This window comes from Bactrocera neohumeralis, unplaced genomic scaffold (assembly GCF_024586455.1).
Source record: "Bactrocera neohumeralis isolate Rockhampton unplaced genomic scaffold, APGP_CSIRO_Bneo_wtdbg2-racon-allhic-juicebox.fasta_v2 cluster09, whole genome shotgun sequence".
Classification (NCBI taxonomy): domain Eukaryota; kingdom Metazoa; phylum Arthropoda; class Insecta; order Diptera; family Tephritidae; genus Bactrocera; species Bactrocera neohumeralis.
This window is the reverse complement of record NW_026089622.1, coordinates 35,632,268-35,654,501: the sequence shown is the minus strand read 5'-3', so window position 1 is coordinate 35,654,501 and position 22,234 is coordinate 35,632,268. Positions and strand designations below refer to the sequence as shown.

The following is a 22,234-nucleotide window of genomic DNA, read 5'->3' as shown; positions in this document are numbered from 1 at the left end:
CGCTCCACAGAACCTTATATGCGATGTTGAGGAGGCTTATCCCACGGTAGTTGGCGCAGATTGTGGGGTCTCCTTTTTTATGGATTGGGCAGAGCACACTTAAATTCCAATCGTTGGGCATGTTTTCGTCCGGCCATATTTTACAAAAAAGCTGATGCATGCTCCTTATCAGTTCTTCGCTGCCGTGTTTGAATAGCTCGGCCGGCAATCCATCGGCCCCCGCCGCTTTGTTGTTCTTCAGGCGGGTAATTGCTATTCGAACTTCTTCATGGTCGGGCAATGGAACATCTGCTCCATCGTCATCGATTGGGGAATCGGGTTACTTAAAAAAATTATTGGAACAATCGTTACAATTCTTTTAAAAACTTTCAAAATAGGCTCCTTCTGTGTCGATGCTGCGCTGTCAGCGCGATTTCCAAGTATTGAAGGCGTAACGCAAGGTATTCTCCAGAATATCCTTGACAGCCGAATGCTGATTGGATCCCCTCTGACGGCGTGTGCCACTCGCTGTATTACCTCATTGTCTCGGGATCATACTCAAATATCTATGACTCCTCACCTATGATTATGTTATTCATGTCACACATGTTCAAATTTTCTTGGCACTTCCACTCGGCGGCATTTTTGGGACCATCTTCGCTTACACTTTGCGCATGTTCAAGTGCTCCATCATAATGTCATGAACCACAGATTTTGTTAAATTTAGCTTCTGGGCAATTAAACGAATCCTTATAGCAGAAACAGCGACCAACGCAAAACCGCAGCCCGAATCAACTGATACGACCTATCTTATGAGAGCGCAATGTAAATTATTAGCCAACACCGCTTCTACCGCCCGCTTTACCGTACGATACCGTAGAATTTTCCTCTCACAACGCAGAATTACCAGTCTCGATATACTGCAAAAATTATCTTCAATATGTTTGAAATTTTCTTAAACTAACTCAAAATCAGAGTCGAATGTCGCAGATCTACCAAGTTTCACAGAGAATTTAATCGCGTACCTCTGCTTTAATGAACGCTGCATTTTCGGCTTGCACCACTAACAGAAACACGTCGCGCGATTTAAAAAATAAATCAAATATTTTCTTGTAACATTATTCTATTCATTTCAAAAGAAACGAATATACTAAGTTAATTACACGATTTAAAAAAGAATTTATATATTTTGTTTAAACTTAGCAGCTATTTGACAGTGTTTCTGTGTTGCCTCTTCTCATTTCACAAGAATTACGTCACATAAATTTGGTTGGCGTAATTTTGTCTTCTAACATCTTTGTGATTGGAAAAATAGAACACAAAAATAAGTGAAATATTCTAAAACATAATCCGTTTTTTTGTTATAGGTGAATAACTGCAATTTTGGCTTAGCATTCTTCATAAGCGCTTGCATAGAATCTTTACTAAATTCTTTGATTACGTTTCGCCATTTATTATACTTTTTTACTTTTGATTATATTCTGTAGATAATAGTTTTGTTCACCTAACGGTTAAAACTAATCGAGATAAGTACAGGGTTATATATGTACATTGTGACAAAAAAGAAAATGTAAATAATTCATCAATATTTATTTTGTCACCTTCAAAGTAATTCCCAGCAGATCTAAAACACTTATGCCAACGATTTTTCCAGTTCTCGAAACACGTTTCATAAGTACTTTTTGCGATGACTTTCAGCTCCTTCAGCGAATTTTGTTTCATCTCTTCCATCGCCTGAAAACGGGTTCCACGAAGCGCCAATCATTTTTCCAGTTCTCGAAACACGTTTCATAAGTACTTTTTGCGATGACCTTCAGCTCCTTCAGCGAATTTTGTTTCATCTCTTCGATCGACTGAAAACGGGTTCCACGAAGCGGCAATTTCAGTTTGGGGAACAAGAAAAAAACGCACGGAGCCAAATCTGGTGAATAAACTGGCTGATCGATGGTATTCATTGAATATTTGGCTTTAAATTTAAGTTTTAAGTTTAATGCGATGGTGTATTATCAACACTCCTTTTTGACCGTCTATCCCTCCGGAATAAATTCATTATGCGCCAAACCACGAATTTCGAAAAAACAATAAGCATTTTATTGATTTTTGAGCGGCTTTACCGTGTTTTTTTGTTTTAGGCTCGTTTTTTCTCTTTATTCCGATGATTGTTGACTTATTTGAAGAAGTGCCAAGAAAATTTGAACATGTGTGAAAGTGACCCCCAATAACGTAATCACAGGTGACGAGTCATGGATCTTTGAGTATGATCCCGAGACAAAAAGGTAATACGGCGAGTGGCAATGAGAATGCCTTCTGTGACGCCTTCAATGCTTGAAAATCGCGCTGGCAGCGCTGCATCGATGTTTTGTCACAATGCATATATATAAATTATAAGGATGACGAGACGAGTTGAAATTCGCATGTCCGCCCGTCACTCTATCTGTGCAAGCTGTATCGTGAGTAAAAATTGAGATATCGTAATGAAACTTGATATCGAACCACTGCCACGCTCACAATACCCCACTAAGTTAAAACTTATAAAGTGCCATTATTAATAACTAAATTATGATAAAAAAAAAACTGTAATTTGGAACAGAGGATCGCCCCGCCCTCTAATTGGTTTAATATATGTACTATATCCCAAACTACTTCAGCTACAATAACCCAATTCGCTCACGAAAATCTCTTAAAAACCTCTCCCGACACTCCAAAAATGAATGAAATCGAAGATTACCCCATCCACTCCATATATAATGCTACTGATAAAAACTAATAACAGAATCCAATGTGATTTTACGTGGACATCTGCCTTAGGAGGCTCAAATCCACGGTGCTTTCTATTGCTAGAAGCACATAGATCAAAACAATGCGTTGATCAGCGCCCCAAAGCGTAAGTAAGCAGTGCGACTCCACATCGGACAAAGGCCCTTCCTGCATTTAGGTTTAAACCACAGCCACCACGAACCCTCACAAAGGGATAAAACCCCAATGAGCAGATTGGAGCGAACTCCAAGGGCAAACTGCTCCCTGCGGTACCAAGTTTTAGTCTTTGGTGTGACCTGTAGCCCAAGCTTTCGCTTAAGCTACTGCCAGTTGAGCCCCTAAGAATTCCTAAGAATTCCCAAGAACCCGGCTGTATGACTGACATGTGTCTCGTAAAACCCTCCGTAAACGAAATCGTAAACGAAAACACGGTCAAATACCAGGAATAAAACATACAGTGTGTAATAACAATTTTTTACGATGAATACTATAGCACTATATCTGACATGGACTATGCTGACATTTCGAGGCAAGCCCAGAATGACAGACACAGTGCATGCGGGATTTTAGTCGCCTTTTACGACAGGCATGCCTTACCGCGGGTATATTCGATTCCCCCCTTACCTAAGGGGGTCCCCCTACTCGCAGAGGGAAGAAACTAATAACAGTGCGATAAATCAATAACTAACTACGCCAGGTATGAGTAGGCTTTATAGGAGCCGGTGTTAAATTTGGACGATGGGCGTGGCACCGCCCACTTTTAGATTAAATCTCACAACTCGATACCCGTCCGACCGACTTTAACCAAATTTGGCACGAGACATTCTTACCACATTCCTATGGCACAGTGCAAAAATCTCACTACAACACGCCTACTTCCCATATAACATAATTTTAAATTACATCCTTTCACTTTCCAGTGTACAAATCGAGTAGTTTACATAACGGGATACAACTTTGCATGAATAATGCAAACCAAAAATTGTCCCAATCCTACCAAACTGTGCGATTCGGCGTTGCATCCACTTTAAAGGAATGTACCGATAGTCCCGGATTCCATTCTAAATATCTTAACACTTTTTTTGTAATCGCAGATTGAACTCCCTGTTTTCTACCACTATCGGCATTTCAATGAAAAAGAGTCGTCTTGTCTTTTAATGGATCGGCTCAGTGTGAAATTTTCGAAAAATCGACTTTTTTCTGTTGCACTATCGGATAGTATACACTGTAATAAACATTCTTTCAAATTTTGAAATTGAAACTCAAGTTATTACGGTCGCTACATCGTTTCTTGTAGAAAGGGAACAGAGTGGGGAACGGAACGAGGCAATCTTTAAACGCGTTTCTCTCAGAATGGTGTTCTTCAAAACGGTTTCCGCTTTCAAAGGAAGGGTTTTGAAGATCTATAGTTCCAATTTGGAGAGAACATCTTCAACATCATTCACTATCGCGCTATGGAAGCTTTGAATTTTTTTTTGAAATCTTCCTATTTACAGATTAATAATATTTTTGAAATTTTTGTTTTAGATCAAAATTGCGGCCGCAATCGTGGGCATCGTACAGGATCTTTTTTCGTGTCATTTCAACAATTTTTTTAATAAATATTTTGTATTTGTTTATAAAAAAACGGACCGATTAGTTAATTTCAACATTAAAAAAAAACAAATCGCGAAAATCCATGATTTTTCGGAGGATCACACATAGACTACATTGTACTTTTGCTGTTATAACCAGGGTTCTCATTTACTACTCCGTAGCAGCAAAATTTCTAAAATTATTGCTATGCTATCGCTACCGCACTCACTTTGTCGGGAGCCGCAGCATAGCCTTAGCATAACAATGTAAAGTTGTGCTCTACTCTGCTCCGAGTTTTGTTAGGTAAAAAACTATAGCTGGAGCGGGAGCAAAAATTAAATTCTGCGCTATGCTCTGGCGTAGCGGTAGCAAAAAATTGGGAGCGGTAGCACAGCGGAGCAAATGAAAATTTTCATGTGCTACAGCTCCCGAATGTGTTTGTTGTTTTTTTTTCTTTTTTGCTATTTTCTGGCATTTACAAGTATGGTACAAGTTGGTATATAAAAGAAAGTCGTTTATAACTCAAGAACGGCTGAACCGATTTGGCTTAAAATTGGTGGGGAGGTAGTTTAGAAGCAGGGTAAGGACATAGGATACATTTTATCTCTTTATGCTAAAATTCAATACAGCTTATAAATACAAAAATTATATTTCAAATCATAAGCATTTGTTCAAAATTTATGTAAGAATCATTTGAACATTTTAGTAATTCAAAAATAGAAAGAAATAAGTAAAAATTTTCATTTCCAAACATGCTTAGTATATGGGTTATACTGATTTTGCTTCTTAACCAGGTAGTTTTTTTTTTTTAAGACGAGCCCGTCCGATATATTTAATATCACAACAAAAAATGGCATTGGAATTTTCATCATCAAGGCACTGCGAATACTTTGCTAGATTATTGGTCAAGGACGCAAATGCATTCATAACAAACCAAACGCGATATCTAACGTAAAGATAAAGCGGAATAATTGGAGTGTTGATAAAAAGGTTTATTATAATTTTAGATATACAGAAATCTTTTCGATTCTTTGCAATATACATTGAAGTATGTATATGCGTACAATTTCAAACTGATTCTTCCTAAAAAATTATAAAATTACTAAATATTGGGAATGGTAGAATAGAACTGCAAATACACAGTGCAATGGATTAACACATTCGCGTAAATTGCGGGAATTCCCGTCATTCATGTTTCCTTTAATAAAACAATTGCGGGAATTCCCGCGCTATATTCCCGCAATTTCTTCCGCACATATAAAAATTCCATAAAATACCTCTGATCTGTAGGAATTTAAAGATAAAAATCAGGATTGTAGTGTATTTTCTACGGAAAATTTTTACATGCCTCGGTCCAGTTCTTAATGTAAATATTTAGGGCTAAAATTTTCAGGGAATTTTTTTTTGGGGTATTTCCAAGGAAATTTCGTGACGGGACTAAAAAAAATTAATAGTTAAAAAAAACACCCTAATATATATAAAAAGGGGGAAAGTATATGTACATAGTTAAAATTAATTTCGAAAATTCATAGTAATTGAGTATTGTAATACATTTGGAATAGATGATGTTTTTGGTAATATAAAATTGGTAAATATTTTACATAATAAAAAAAAATTTATAATTTATTCAATTATTATCTAATTCACTTTATTAATATATTTCTTAAAATATCTGATTTTAGATTTATAAAGGCACTTGACGCAACAAGTGCCAAAATGATTTGCATAACATTGTTTTGTTTGAATTATTCAATTAATTCAAATATTATGCCAGAAAATAGCAAAAAAGAAAAAAAACAACAAACACATTCGGGAGCTGTAGCACATGAAAATTTTCATTTGCTCCGCTGTGCTACCGCTCCCAATTTTTTGCTACCGCTACGCCAGAGCATAGCGCAGAATTTAATTTTTTGCTCCCGCTCCAGCTATAGTTTTTTACCTAACAAAACTCGGAGCAGAGTAGAGCACATACTTTACATTGTTATGCTAAGGCTATGCTGCGGCTCCCGACAAAGTGAGAGCGGTAGCAAGAGTAAAATGAAATGCTACGAGAGTAGCGTAGTTTTTCAAACGCTGGTTATAACTCCTGTTATTCTTATTATTTTGGATTTTTTTGTGCTGTAGACAAAGGTTTTGTATATGCATATACCAAGTATCAACGAAAAAGTTTTGTAATTGTTTAATTGTTATTGTCTCTGTGTCTACACGCGATCACAATTTTTTTAAATAGCCCGTGCAAAGTAATAAAATAAAAAGTTGTATAAAACAGTTTTTATGTTATATGTGATTTTTGTAACTAAATAAAGGTAAGAGATTACAATAAAATAAAAATAGGCTAAAAATTAATTCAAGTTTGACCTCAGTATTTTGTCAAACACGACATTGTCTATAGGCAACATTGGTCCATTATATACTTATTTTATGTAAATATATGTATTTTCTTTACCAGCAGTGACGTCTAAAGGTTTGAATATAGAAGAGATTAAAAAATTGCTCAATTTTGACTGGGATAATTCTGATATTTTTTTCTCAATATTATTTTATTTATTGGATCTGTTTTTTTAAGCCTAACAATTAGGGTTTTCACAAGTCTCATAAAGTTATAAGTTATAACGATTCGAAAACATAGCATTGAGAATTGTAAATGTGTAAACTCATTTTTGTATGAAATCCAAAAACAATTTTTTTAAACAAGTGTAAAAATTTATAATTTTACGATTTTACGATGCTTTACGACGGGTTCTGAGTACCCCAATTATAAAAATTACCTTTTACACTCGTAGTGAGCATCATTTACATATGTGCTAACAATTATGAGAAAATGGAGCGCTGCCATATGAGGTACCTAACTCTCCGCCCTGGGAAAGAACGCTTCTAACAGAACTCTCCGATAACAGAGTGTCACCGACGCGAAGAGAGGTGATATCCTCTCTCTTACCAGATCCTATAGATCTAACCCTAGGGATCATTCCTACTCACACCTACAAAATTCTTCCAATCCACTTCCTTAACTTTCATTAACATCTTCTTGTATTCTCTAGCCGCACAACTCAATTCGTACCTAAGCTATCAGAATTTGACAGTCGGGCGGAAACTTTTGCCTCAATCGCCTGACAGTCTTCCTCTTCAAGCTTAACTCACTTGCCCACCATTTTACTTTCCTAACCCTAAAACAGTTGGTTTCACGTCGATGATCAGTTTTTTGTTAATTACAATCGAATCATCTAATAACCAGGTTCCATAAAGGGGTATATAACGAAATGCCGGCAATCAATCAAATTTAGAAATTTAGAATTCCGACAATCGAAATACAGACAAATCAAAACAACGACAAATCAAAACACCGAAAAATCAAAATATCGACAAATTTCGTCGGTGTTTTGATGTGTCGGCATTTAAACTTCGGTACTTTAAGTGTATCCCGCTTTCTAGTTGTACACTGAACTACAACTAGACCTTTACGATGTTATGTAACCTTTAAATTGTTTTGCAAAACTATGACATAATCAATTTCCTCCATCTCTGTTACGTGTTCCGCATTGAAAAAAACTACCCACTGTTCTGAATTTCTTACATTAAAAATTATTGATTATCGCATACTTTTATAAGTTTTATTTAAGTGTACAATCGAATTATTCTTGACTATTGGTTTTAGAAGCATGTCTTTGTATTCTGTTGATTCCATATTTAGTATTTTAACCATGTATGAATGAGTAATTTTGTTGTGTAAAATTGAAATGTCAGAAAACTCCATGATTTCTTGGATCGAAAGGGTGGCTTGATGTCTTTTTGAAAATTTTCAATTAACTTGTTTTCGTTTTTTTTAATATTATTTTATTTATTCGATCTGCTTTTTTTAAAGCCTAACAATAAGTTATAAAATCTTAAATTTATTTAAACACTAGACAGGCTCTGCACAGGTCGTACCCCACAGTTGAATGCCATACATCCAAATAGGCTAAGTTTAGAGTTTTTATTTAAAAGCCAATTTAAATTTGCAGCTCTAATCTTCATACACGTTATTTTACTAGAGATGGTCTTTTCTCCACGTGAGCCTTCTATCTATGGTTAGCGAAAATGAAGATGTCGATGGCGGTGATTTCTTTTAAAATGTAATACAGGATACCGTGCATAAATTGGATGAAAATTACATTGATATGCAGTTGATAAAGAAGGTTGTTGAATATGGCATAGAACTAAAAACGAAGAAACAGTACAGGGAGTTGAAAAATTAACTTAGATAGTTTGAGATGGAGAAGTATTGGAATAAATGCTTGCGATACTTCTTGGAAAAACGAAGTCATCTGCAGTGAATGTAAAGATCCACTAGCATATTTCGTCGACTTTTTTTATGATGAAATTATTTAAAAGATCTGTGCTGAGACAAATATATACGCGATGCAAACAAATGGATTTCAACTGAAATGTGAACATTACGAAATAAACAGATTTACCAGTGTATTACTGTGCCTAGGTGCTGTAAAAATACCACAAATGAGAATGGCATGGGTGCAAAATTTCCGACTTACAGCGATAACAGAATCATTTGCAAGAAATCGATTTGAAAAAATAAACCAATGCTTCCACATCAATGATAAGCCCAAAGACCCCAAGAGGAATATCAAAGTATTGATGAGCAAATTATTGCATATAAAGGTTGTTTCAACAGTATTCAAGGTGCGTTCCAAAGTAAATAGGTCTTTTTCAATCTAGCACCCCCTGGTGGCGCCATCTATATGTCAACTGGTGCGTTAGAATCTGCTATCTTTATCGATTGTCCAGTGAGAATTTCATGACATTTCATCGATTGGAAGTGAATGGTTGCGTTTTAAGTGTCAGTATGTTTGTGTTATCGGTGCGAAAATGAGCTTCGAACAAAAAGCCAACATTAAATTTTGTTTTAAAATTGGTAAAACTTTCACCGAAAATCATGGAAATGGAATTGAACATCTCCAAAACGTCGGTTTCTCTCATCTTGACCGAAAATTTGGGCTTACCAAAGGTGTGTGTACGGTTTGTTCCGCACAAATTGACTGACGACCAAAAATTGCTCAGAATCCAACATTCGAAGGACGATTAATTGACAAAAATCACATTTTAACCATTATCCACTCCCCGTATTCACCTGATATGGCACCGTGCGACTTCTTCCTTTTCAGAAAAATGCATTTGCCCATGAAAGGAAAGCATTATGCAGACTTGCAGGCTTGCCCCGGCATACTGGCGGCCAACAAGCTAAAACACTCGTTCGACATGCTTTTGGACCGTGCAAAAAGCTGTATTGAAGCAGAAGGAGACTACTTTGAATAAAATAAATTGATTTTGCCGAAAAAACCATTTGTTCTGTTTTTTGTCCTGTTTATTTTGGAACGCACCTTTTATAAATAGATTGTGCATTTTATATTTTATCATTTTTTTATTATTTTCAAGGTCATAAATTTTGCCAAAAAACCCGCACAAGTGAGGTTTCAAAATGTTTACTCGAGCTGGAGCTTCGGGAATTATAGTATGATTTTGCGATCTATGTTGGCGAGAGAACTTGCCCCTCATATGGATTAAGAATATCCTTGGGAATAGTCTTTTTTTGTCTTCAAAATTTCCAAATAATGAAAATTTTAAATTTTTTTTTCCACAATTGGTTCACATCGATTAATTTGAAAGAAAGAGTCATTTTAACTAGTGGCACATTAAGAGCAAAACGGATAAAAATCACGAACTAAAATCCGAAAAGGAGTTGAAGAAAAGCGTACGAGGATCAAGTGACTTCAAATTTGAGATTGCTCGCAATTTAATTAGTTGTCGGTGGTACGATAACAAAATTGTACAACTTCTTTCGAACTACATAGGTGAGAGTCCGATGTGTGAATGTAAACGATGGTGCCGAAAAGAGAAGAAATGTGACTATCCCTCGTCCAGGTATAGTTGATTGCTACAGTAGACATATGGGAGGAGTTGACCTTGCCGACATGTTACTAGAACTATATAAAATCAATCACCCTTCGAAAAAGTGGTATAAGCAAATTGTCTACTGGTGCATTAACTCTTTTGTACCGCAAAAAGATAGCAAATAATACGAGTGAAAAGAAATTCATGTCACTACTCGATTTTCAACTTTATATTGCAAATGAGCTAATGCACGCAACAATTATAACAATTATACCATGCAAAAGAGGTCGCCCATCGTTATTTTCCATGAATTCGCAAGCTCCAACTGTACTGCTGTTGATTCATCATCAGCTCATCCTCATCTCCATCATCAACAGCTGCCTCTACAAGCTCCAGTAAAAAAGCGTATGTTCCCAACGGGACATTGAATTGAATGGGGTTCAAAAGGACGCTGCAGACTATGTCAAACTGGATGTCCTCGACCAAGGTGTAGCAATTATAAGGTGTATTTATGTTGCAACCCGCAAAAAATTGTTTCGTTTCTTTTCATACCTAAATGTACAAAAATTTTCAAATAAAACCATACTACTGTGATCAAATTGAAAGTTGACTTTTGTCCATTTCATTTCCTTCAAAGCAATCACCTCCCGCTGCAATACACTTATGCCAACGAATTTTCCAGTCATCATAGCACTTGGAAAAATCATCCGTCGTGATGGCCATCAGAGCCTTCTTCGATTCACCTTTTATGTCATCAATTAAGTCAAAACGGTGTCCAGGGCTGTCTTAAAACAAGCTGCGGCCCTTGGGCACACAAGAATTCGGGGCCCTTTTTGAAAGTAAAAAAAGCAACTTATACTAATTTTTTTTTTACATTTAATAAAGGTAATCAAATACAGTATGATATAAATGTCATTAATGATGATGCGTGTAGGTGTGAGTGTGTGTGTGATTACGATATTAAAATAACGAATTCTTTCGGGATTTCTGTTGAGCAAAATCTTCTATTATATCTTTAAAGTCAATTTTTTGAAGGATATCACTTTCTATGCACATAATTGACAAACTACTCAGTCGTTCTTGTAACATTGTTGATCGCAATTCATTTTTTATTCTCTTAAGCTGCGAAAATGACCGCTCTCCACTACAATTGGTAACCATTAGACAAATGATTATTCTAGTAGCAATTTCTACGTTTGGAAAAGTTTCTTCCAATTTATCTGATTTTATTAGGTTATGTAAGTTTGAGATATTTAAATCCGCTGATTGCTTTCTGTGTTTTTTAAATATTGGCTTAAATGAAAACATCCTGTTTTGAGCTCATCTGCATGAATGTCTTCATGATAAAATTCTGAAAATTCTTTGCATTTTTTTATTAACTCGCCAGATTCAATTGTTGTTAACTGACAAAGAAAACTAAATCGACTATAAATTTCTTGGTATGCTGCCGAACATTTTTTAAATGTGTATTTAATGTGTCAATTATGGGAATGAAAGTATCTACACGAAACTTATCCTTGCCTCTCAACTGTGCAGTCTCTGATGATCTTTCAAAAAAAAGTGATGCTTAAGCTGCGAAATTTTTTTTCAAATGTTTTTTTGTAGTCAGCAAATGGATTTTTTTCTTTGCGTGCGGTATTGACATAACTGATCAGAGATTCGTAAAGTTTCGTTACAACGTCCATGGTCAGGGTGCTATTCTGTAAACTTAGACTTGGTTTATTCATAATTCCCAAAAGATCATTCCATATTTCCGTTAGAAGAGCAGTCTCAAACTTTTTCACTAGGCTTTGGGCTTCCTTTCTATTGTCTCCTGGTTGATTGGTGTCACTTGCGATTGAAGACAATGTTTCAGAAATATTATTATTAATTAATTAATAATAACCATTTTGCTAAGCATTAGTAGCATTGACACGTGCAGACCATCTAGTTTCCGTAAGAGACTTTAGGACTCTATTTGCTCCTAAATGCTCTGTCAAAATTTTCCACCGTTTTGTCGAAGCCGAGAAAAAATTGAAAATTTTTTGTACAAATTGAAAGAATGATGCCGCTTCAGTAACACACTCAACAGCCTAAACACCCACTAAATTTAGCGAATGTCTTTTATTCTTGACTGAACACTAGGGGTGTGCGAATATTCGAAATTTCGAATTATTCTACGCGAATCGAACCGAATTATTCGATACGAGATTCGACTCGAATATTCGCATTATTCGAATAGTTCGAATAATTCGAATAATTTTAATATTTGACTATTTGCATGATTTTTTAATAAACGCCAGTAGTATCTGAATCTCGTTCATGCAACTGACGTACATCTGTCATTCTCGTTTCAAATATTCAAAATATCAAACATTGTTTTTTTTTTTTTAATTGAATAAATGTCTTCCCATAATTCTGAAGAGGAAAGTGTGATTGTGGAAGTGGAACCTGAAATTGGTGTGGGAGATAATAATGAGGTTGTGTCTTCAACACATCGGAGTCCTGCTTGGAATTTTTTTAAGCTCTGTACTGAAGGATACCGAAAAGCAATATGTAATACTTGCTCGAAAGTATTAAAATTACCAACATGTATTATGATGCTATTTATTTTTCAATTTTTATTATTTTCTGACTTATATATACATACATATATGTATATCTATTAGGGTGTGTCCTTCTGAGGCAACCTTTTTTTTCAACTGAAAAACAGATTAAAAACTTTCGAAAATGTGAAAAAGAAAGTCATTCAAAAGATGAGCTCTTAATATTAATATTAAGAGGTGCCTATTTCAAATTTTCTGTTTTCCATATAAATTACATGGAAAAAAAATCATTTTTTTTGTGGTGGTTATTGTGCGGAGGTTATTATATGTGCACGCGATGGCTGCCAGTAGGGATGGTATACTCGATTCCGATTCTACTCGAAAATCGAATTTTCTCGTAAAATAATCGATTTTTCGAATGTCAAGAATCGATTCTTAATCGACTTCGACTACTGAAGATCGATTCCGAAAAATCGATCCGCACAATAACCTCCACAAAAAAAATGAGTTTTTTTCCATGTAATTTATATGGAAAACAAAAAATTTGAAATACTTTCGAAAGTTTTTAGCCTGTTTTTCAGTTGAAAAAAAAAAGGTTGACTCAGAATGACACACCCTAATATCTATATTAGTTAATCATTATGTTTTTCTAGCTACTACGTCACCTATGTTAAAGCATTTACATTCGAAACATCCTATTTTATATCAGAAATGTGTTGAAATAGGAAAAAAGAGTATAGTTGCAGAAGAAAGTAAAAATACCGAAGAATCGCCGAAACGTCAGAAACTCGGGCCACCTACTAAAGCAGAGCTAGATCAACTATGTATGTATGGAGATGATAACAATTGATATGAAACCTTTTTCTTGTGTAGAAGATAAAGGTTTTCGAAGATTATTAAAAAGACTCGATTATACACATGATCCGCCATCAAGTACTACTTACTCCCGTAGTCTCTATTCTAACTTATATCGGGTGATTTTTTAAGAGCTTGATAACTTTTTTTTAAAAAAAAACCCATAAAATTTGCAAAATCTCATCGGTTCTTTATTTGAAACGTTAGATTGGTTCATGACATTTACTTTTTGAAGATAATTTCATTTAAATGTTGACCGCGGCTGCGTCTTGGGTGGTCCATTCGGAAAGTCCAATTTTGGGCAACTTTTCGAGCATTTCGGCGGAATAGCCCGAATTTCTTCGGAAATGTTGTCTTCCAAAGCTGGAATAGTTGCTGGCTTATTTCTGTAGACTTTAGACTTGACGTAGCCCCACAAAAAATAGTCTAAAGGCGTTAAATCGCATGATCTTGGTGGCCAACTTACGGGTCCATTTTTGAGATGAATTGTTCTCCGAAGTTTTCCCTCAAAATGGCCATAGAATCGCGAGCTGTGTGGCATGTAGCGCCATCTTGTTGAAACCACATGTCAACCAAGTTCAGTTCTTCCATTTTTGGCAACAAAAAGTTTGTTAGCATCTTGGTTGACATGTGGTTTCAACAAGATGGCGCTACATGCCACACAGCTCGCGATTCTATGGCCATTTTGAGGGAAAACTTCGGAGAACAATTCATCTCAAGAAATGGACCCGTAAGTTGGCCACCAAGATCATGCGATTTAACGCCTTTAGACTATTTTTTGTGGGGCTACGTCAAGTCTAAAGTCTACAGAAATAAGCCAGCAACTATTCCAGCTTTGGAAGACAACATTTCCGAAGAAATTCGGGCTATTCCGGCCGAAATGCTCGAAAAAGTTGCCCAAAATTGGACTTTCCGAATGGACCACCTAAGACGCAGCCGCGGTCAACATTTAAATGAAATTATCTTCAAAAAGTAAATGTCATGAACCAATCTAACGTTTCAAATAAAGAACCGATGAGATTTTGCAAATTTTATGCGTTTTTTTTAAAAAAAAAGTTATCAAGCTCTTAAAAAATCACCCGATACGAACAAATCAAACAAAAATTGATGGACGAATTGCAAAATGATATAGCATCAGGCTTAATGAGTTTATCTTTCACTACTGATGGCTGAAAGTCAAGATCTGGGCACCATTACTTATCATTAACTGTACATTACATGACAAGTAATTTCCAATTAAAAAATTTAATGATTGGCCTAACGCAACTTGAAGATCGTCACACAGGAAATTATATTAAATTAAAACTTGAAGAAATGATGTTGGAAATGAATTTATTAGATGTTAATAATGTTCCAATTTTCTTTACTACTGACAATGGTGCTAATATCTGTAATGCTATCCGTCAAAGTAGTTGGAATCACATCTACTATTGTTTTGCGCATACACTTCAACTGGTTATAAAAGATTGCCAAAAACACACCAAAGGGAGTGAGAAATTATTAAAAAAGGTAAAGTTTATCGTACTAATGTTTATATAAGGTTTTATTGTAATTTGTATATTTAATTTTCAATTGAAAGGATTGCAAATTATGATTGAACCAAATTTCACCAAAAATATTATTTTTTATAGTAATTTTTTTTTCTAGGCACGACATATGTATAACAACACACTTCCACCATTCTGACCCGGCTCGACGAGACTTTGAGAATGCTCAAAAGGCATCAAGTGATAAAACTCCATTAAAATTAATTCAATCAGTACCAACTCGCTGGAATTCGGATTACGATATGCTCGAGCGCATGAAAAAATTGCAGCAACCATTATCCGTTGTGCTTTCGCGAAGTGCAAGTGTAACTGGATTGTCCGGCACTGACTGGAAGAGAATCAGTGATATTATTAACGTCTTAGATCCTTTAAATGAGGCAACTAAAATTTCTTGTGGATCAAAATACCCGACGATCTCTATGATTAAGCCAATCATTCAAGGGATGAAAGAAGCTCTAGAAAATTTAAATTTCGATCACGAGACAAACGTTGGTCTGAATAACTTTAATGATGAAGGTAGTGATTACGATGATAATAATAATGTTGAGGACTTAGAAATTTCAATGTATGAAAACGAATCTCAGATGCCTATGGCATATAACTTTTCAACCAATATAATCCGTAGTTTAAAATTAGGTTTTGTGAGATCGAACAAGACACATTATATCGTAAATGCACATTTCTTGATCCTCGTTATCGGGATTACTTTTTAACTGATGATAAGATGAAGGATGATATAAAAAAAGAAATTAAAGATGAGATTATCGCTTATAAATTTTCGAACAATGTTTTTGAAAATGAACATGAAACTATTGCTGAGCCTCCTGTAATCAAACCCACCAAGTTTTGGGACTTCATGAAACAGCGACAAACTAATAGAGAAGAAACAGTAACTTTGCGCCTTGAGAAAGACATTGATCAAGAACTTATTCAATACTTGTATTCGGAAAATATTGATCCTTGGGATGATCCTATTCAGTGGTGCAACAAAGAATCAATTAAATATCCTTTGTTATCTCTGATGGCTCGAGGTTATTTGCCAATCCCATCTACGTCTGTTGAGAATGAGCGGCTCTTTTCGACTGCTGGAGACATTGTGACTGAAAAACGAAATTCATTATCACCTGATAATGTTGCTCGGTTGTTATTTTTGAATAAAAATTTAATTCGTTATGTTTAATTGAATATTATGATAAAGAAATTTTAAATAGAGGAACGTTGTTCCATTAAAACACGTGAACAAACGAACTTCTTAGAAATAAGTATTTAATTAGAGACGTTTATGAGTTTATGATTAATTATATTGTTCAAAATGTTGTTAATAAATATCTAATTCTTTGAATTCAATAATAGTTTTATTTTCTTTAATTTTGTTCTATTATTGCAATAGAATAATCTATTTAAGATTTTACTTCTTCGAATATTTCGAATTGCTCGAATAGTTCGCATTATTCGAATAGTTCGAACTATTCGAAGTATTCGATATTTGACTAGAATATCGAATCGAATCTAAGGATTCGACTCGAATCGAACCGGATTCGCACATCCCTACTGAACACCAGAGTACTTTCCAGACATATTTGATGTATTGTCATAGCTCTGCCCACGACAATACTTTATAGGAATATCAAGGCTTTCAAAAAAGTTTAAAATGGTATCTGCTATATATTGCGCATTATGTTTATCCATAGGCAAAAATTGCATAAATCTCTCAATAGGCTGTCCGTCTTTTACGTATCTAACTAAGAAAGTTAGTTGGTCAACGTGGGAGAGATCTGGCATAGAATCTACGCTAATAGAATAGTACTTTGCTGATTTAAGTTCTTTGACTTGAATAAATTCATTACAAATATTTGCCGATAAATATGATGTACTTCCTTTTGTGATCAGCAAGAAAAGGATCAAATTCACTAATCAGTTCTAAGCATCCTATATAATTCCCATTATTTTGCGATCCTAATGTCTCATTATCGCCACGAAAAGCTAGACCTCTTGAAGCCAAAAATTTCACTACTGCAACAATCCTCCTAAGCACATTCTTCCAATAGTTAATTTCTGTATTATATTGGGACAGCAACTCAATATCAATTCGTTCAGTAGTTTTCATTCTTGCAACATAATTCATCATAAATTGCCTGTGCTGTAAACTGTTCTCATGCTTTATCAATAATTTACTTATATGCTTCCAATCTTTATATTCATTAGGAGAACTTAAATTATGTCGTAGTGGTATTAAATAGACGGCAGCAATAACAGAATACAGATTTCTTTGCTGGTGAATAAATCGTCAATTTACGAATAAAAATGTTTTTAGTTAAGTATCTAGTTTTCGTTTTATCCTTTGAATCTGGAAAACTTGTAGAAGTTTCAGAGAAGTCACTATTCATATTTTGGAAAAACTCTGGACCTTTTCGAATCCAAATATCACGGACTTCTTCCGGTAAAATGTCGTCATAGTAAGTACCAGGGTCAGGAGACGCAGATACATTCTCTAAGCTTGCAGTTATTAATTCACAGTGGCTTGAAGTCGATGGTTCAGCATCTAATGTATTTTTGTCATTTTCGTCACATGTAACCTCTTTTTCCTGGTGACATTCAGAGGTACTTTTGTCTTGTGGTGATGAGAATAAATAATCTCTCGCCTTATTTGTTTCTTCAACCGTAAAAAACGAAGTGAGCTTTGGGAGTTTTTCCGTTATTTCTTTTTGAGCTGTAACTTTTTTTCGTTTTTGTGAACCACTTAAATATTTTCTTTTCGACATAATGAAATAATGTTTAAACGAACAAATCAAAACTTCTGTCTATTTTACCGAATTTTAAATATCAAACCTTAGATAAATAATCCAGTGTTTATTGATCTCAGTATCAAACGAAACAAAATAACGCCACTCACTCACTTCTATCAGACTGAAAGTATAGACAATGTCGACATTTATGTTAAGCCTTGTTTACACGGTGCAGCTTGACTTTAGAATTGGAGTGATTGCGTGAGTGATCGCTAGATAGTGTACTTAGTAAATTAGGTAGGATGCGTTCGGAAATATACCCTCTGATAAGATTACTGATTTGTGAAAAATGTGTAATATGCCCGACAAAAATGTGTGAGAGAAATTGTCGGTCCTTCGGGGCCCCCTGGGGGCCCTGTGCACGGGCCTCGTGTGCCCTTATGGTGAAGACGGTAATGGTTGCGACATGATATTAGTTGAAAATGTGGCGAATATATCACGAATAACCAATGCAGTATCACATGGTGCATTATTGTACTTCTTTGTTCAATAAATTCAGACATAAAAATCGAAGAATTCACTTTAGAGCCTCACAAAACGACGCGTATTTGGAGGTGAAGTTTAACGTAGATATCACTAACAGTACTACCAACTTACAGAAAAAATGTACCAATTTTTCAATTTGATCACAGTAGTATATAATATTAGGTTGTCAAAAAAGTCTTGCGATATTTGCGCTAGTTGGCGCTGAAAGCGCGTAGTTATAGTTTTATTCGTCGCATCGGGTCATGCTATACCTTTTTGGAAAGCTCATTTCACGCTAACACGTGTTTGATTGATTGTCGTTTCTTTTAAGTCGTTCGTGAGTTATAGCGTCGCAAACATGGAGCAAAATAAAGAGAAAATACGGCATATTTTACAGTACTACTACGATAAAGGCAAAAATGCATCTCAAGCCGCCAATAAAATTTGTGCAGTTTATGGACCCGATACAGTTTCCATTTCCACCGCACAACGATGGTATCAACGTTTTCGGTTTGGTGTAGAGGTGGTCGAAGATGCGCCACGCTCCGGAAGGTCTGTCGTCGAAAATTGCAATAAAATCGCTGAATTGGTCGAAAGAGACCGGCATAGTAGCAGCCATAGCATCGGTCAAGAGCTGGGCATGAGTCATCAAAAATTCATTTCAATTTCAATAAAAAAAAAAAAATCAAAAAAATGACCGCAAGACTTTTTTGACAACCCATTATTACAAATTTATCTGTATTTCAATTGTTCACTATTGACCAAACTTGCCTATAGGCAACATCCTGTAACTCCCAAACCAGGACTTTGAAATTTTGGTCAGTTCATAATCAGGTCGCGATTGAAACATATCTGTACTCAAAAAATGTCACCGTAATTTTGCCATTTTTAGTTTTTTAGCGAAGTCGAAGTTTTGGGCAAAACCAATTCGAGAACGTGTGTTTTCATTGCTAAAATTTTTCCAATGCTACGTATGGATACTGTAGTAAACTTTCCGCATAAATCAAGCTAAGTGAGTTTCGTGCCTCTAGTATTTGGTGCACATATTTTATTAAAAATCAAAAAATTATAAAAGGTAACAAATAAACATATATTTAGCAAACGGCGAATCTTATCATTAAGTTAGCTTGCTATCAAAGTAATGAGTGGTGTTTTAAAATCTTTATTTCATTCTCCAATCAACAATTTTTAAGATTCTCAGAACTTTTGGGATATCGTTAAATTTAAATTTAAGGAAAACTGTAGCGTTGCAGCAAATTGCAAGACTGGGACTGGGAAAATCGGACCGCAGACTAGGGAATCGAGATTAGCAATATGTTTGCATCCTTCTAAATGAGTGTGGTCAGCATTAATCGAAAATGAACTTGAACTAATTACTATCATTAACGAGTTTGATGTAATCGTTAACGACGTCTACAAATCCCTGTTGTCTCTGAATACGAAGAAAAGTGCTGGTCTTGATGGCTTGTCAAATATCTTACTAAAAAATGTGCGACCAACCTCAGTGAAAATCTCACACACACATTCAGTTTTTCGCTCCAAATTGTACATTCTCAACTGCTTGGAAATCTTCCTGTCTGCCCTTTTCGCAAGGATGGCCCAAGGTACGATGTCTCCAACTATTGATAAAATAATATTTCCTCAACTCACTGCTTTCTTTAAGAATATTATCACCGCTACCTTCTTTTTCTTCACTGGCGTAGGCACCTCTTACGCGGTTATAGCCGAGTTAACAACAGCGCGCCACCACCTCCAATTTGTTCATTTATGTAAATTATCTACTAGAAGCTCTAATTAACGGCCAGGTTGTTCATACTATCTACACAGACTTCAGCAAAATATTCGATATGACGGACCATATTATCCTTTCAAATATACTAAGCAGATACGGCATTCGAGGTGACGCACTGAAATAGATCCACTCATACCTAATTGAAGGCAATATCAATTTAAGTTGATTTGACCAACTCTCTTTAGTATTTTTGTAATCGATATTGGTAATAACTCTCAGTCTGAATATGATTTGAAGACCTTTAGTACGATAACTAGTAAGCGAGGTACCCATGTTATCCAGAGTGATATTGACAAACTATCGAGATGGTGCCACAAAAACAAACTAGATTTGGACATCCAAAAGTGTGTAGCCGTATTATACACACGATCAAACTTTCGACCGCCATCTAATATCGGGTGATTTTTTAAGAGCTTGATAACTTTTTTTTAAAAAAAAACGCATAAAATTTGCAAAATCTCATCGGTTCTTTATTTGAAACGTTAGATTGGTTCATGACATTTACTTTTTGAAGATAATTTCATTTAAATGTTGACCGCGGCTGCGTCTTAGGTGGTCCATTCGGAAAGTCCAATCAAGAAATTTTCAGTGAATGGGCCCTAGAAAAGTTGGCAGAAAATCCGCTTTTTTATCGACAAATTTTGTTCAGCGATGAGGCTCATTTCTGGTTGAATGGCTACGTAAATAAGCAAAATTGCCGCATTTGGGGTGAAGAGCAACCAGAAGCCGTTCAAGAACTGCCCATGCATCCCGAAAAATGCACTGTTTGGTGTGGTTTGGACGCTGGTGGAATCATTGGACCGTATTTTTTCAAAGATGCTGTTGGACGCAACGTTACGGTGAATGGCGATCGCTATCGTTCGATGCTAACAAACTTTTTGTTGCCAAAAATGGAAGAACTGAATGGTTTCAACAAGATGGCGCTACATGCCACACAGCTCGCGATTCTATGGCCATTTTGAGGGAAAACTTCGGAGAACAATTCATCTCAAGAAATGGACCCGTAAGTTGGCCACCAAGATCATGCGATTTAACGCCTTTAGACTATTTTTTGTGGGGCTACGTCAAGTCTAAAGTCTACAGAAATAAGCCAGCAACTATTCCAGCTTTGGAAGACAGCATTTCCGAAGAAATTCGGGCTATTCCGGCCGAAATGCTCGAAAAAGTTGCCCAAAATTGGACTTTCCGAATGGACCACCTAAGACGCAGCCGCGGTCAACATTTAAATATTACATGTCATGACCAATCTAACGTTTCAAATAAAGAACGATGAGATTTTGCAAATTTTATGCGTTTTTTTTTTTAAAAAGTTATCAGCTCTAAAAAAACGATATAACTTAAACAATGATACTATAAGCGAAGTCTAGAACGTAAAGGACCTGGACATCAACATGCATATAGACAAGATTACTCTCCAGTCTCTCAAAGTTTTAGGTTTTATAACCAGGACTAGGACGAATCCCAATGTATTACTACGCTTTTTTACATCTCTGGTTCTTTCAATTTTGGAATACGGCACCGTAATTTGGTCTTTTTTCACACGAAATAAAATGTATCGAAAAAATACAAATGAAACTCTCTAAGAGCTTAGGCTACCGACCTTTCTGGAGGACATCTACGCCTATTTCAATGTGAAGAACCTGCAAGTACGCCATCAGGTAGCTGACTTAATATTTTTCTTTAAAGTAGTGAATGATCTGATTGACGCGCCTGATATCATATCCCTCGTTAAGACGCGATCGTCTACTAAAATCTACAAAAACTACCAAGACTTATTACTATGAGCAAGAAATATTAAGACTTGGTTCAAAATTTTAAAATTAATAATTTATTCTTCAAAATCTATGTCGTTCCTCTCAAAACAATCTCCCTTGGCTCCAATACTTGTGTCAACCCGTTTTCCAAACTTCAAAAAAGTTGTTAAAGTCAATTTCCGAAATAGCATTCAATGCGCGTAGCGATTCACGCTTAATGTCTTCGTTTGACTCAAAACAGTTTCCCTGGAGTTTATTTGGTCGTTTGAGTTTGCTGAATAGCAAGAAGTCACACGAAGCTAAATCAGGCGAA

General features: G+C 35.6%; 2 protein-coding genes across 3 annotated transcripts in view; both read right to left on the bottom strand.

Moving 5' to 3' along the window:
• The window catches only part of LOC126764221 (ubiquitin-conjugating enzyme E2 G1), an 82,642-nt gene that overhangs the window by 5,904 nt on the left and 54,504 nt on the right, over positions 1–22,234 (bottom strand). The gene's annotated exons all lie outside the window — the stretch shown is intronic.
• Positions 1–22,234, bottom strand: part of LOC126764251 (ubiquitin-conjugating enzyme E2 G1-like) — an 88,283-nt gene that overhangs the window by 11,547 nt on the left and 54,502 nt on the right. The window lies entirely within an intron of this gene.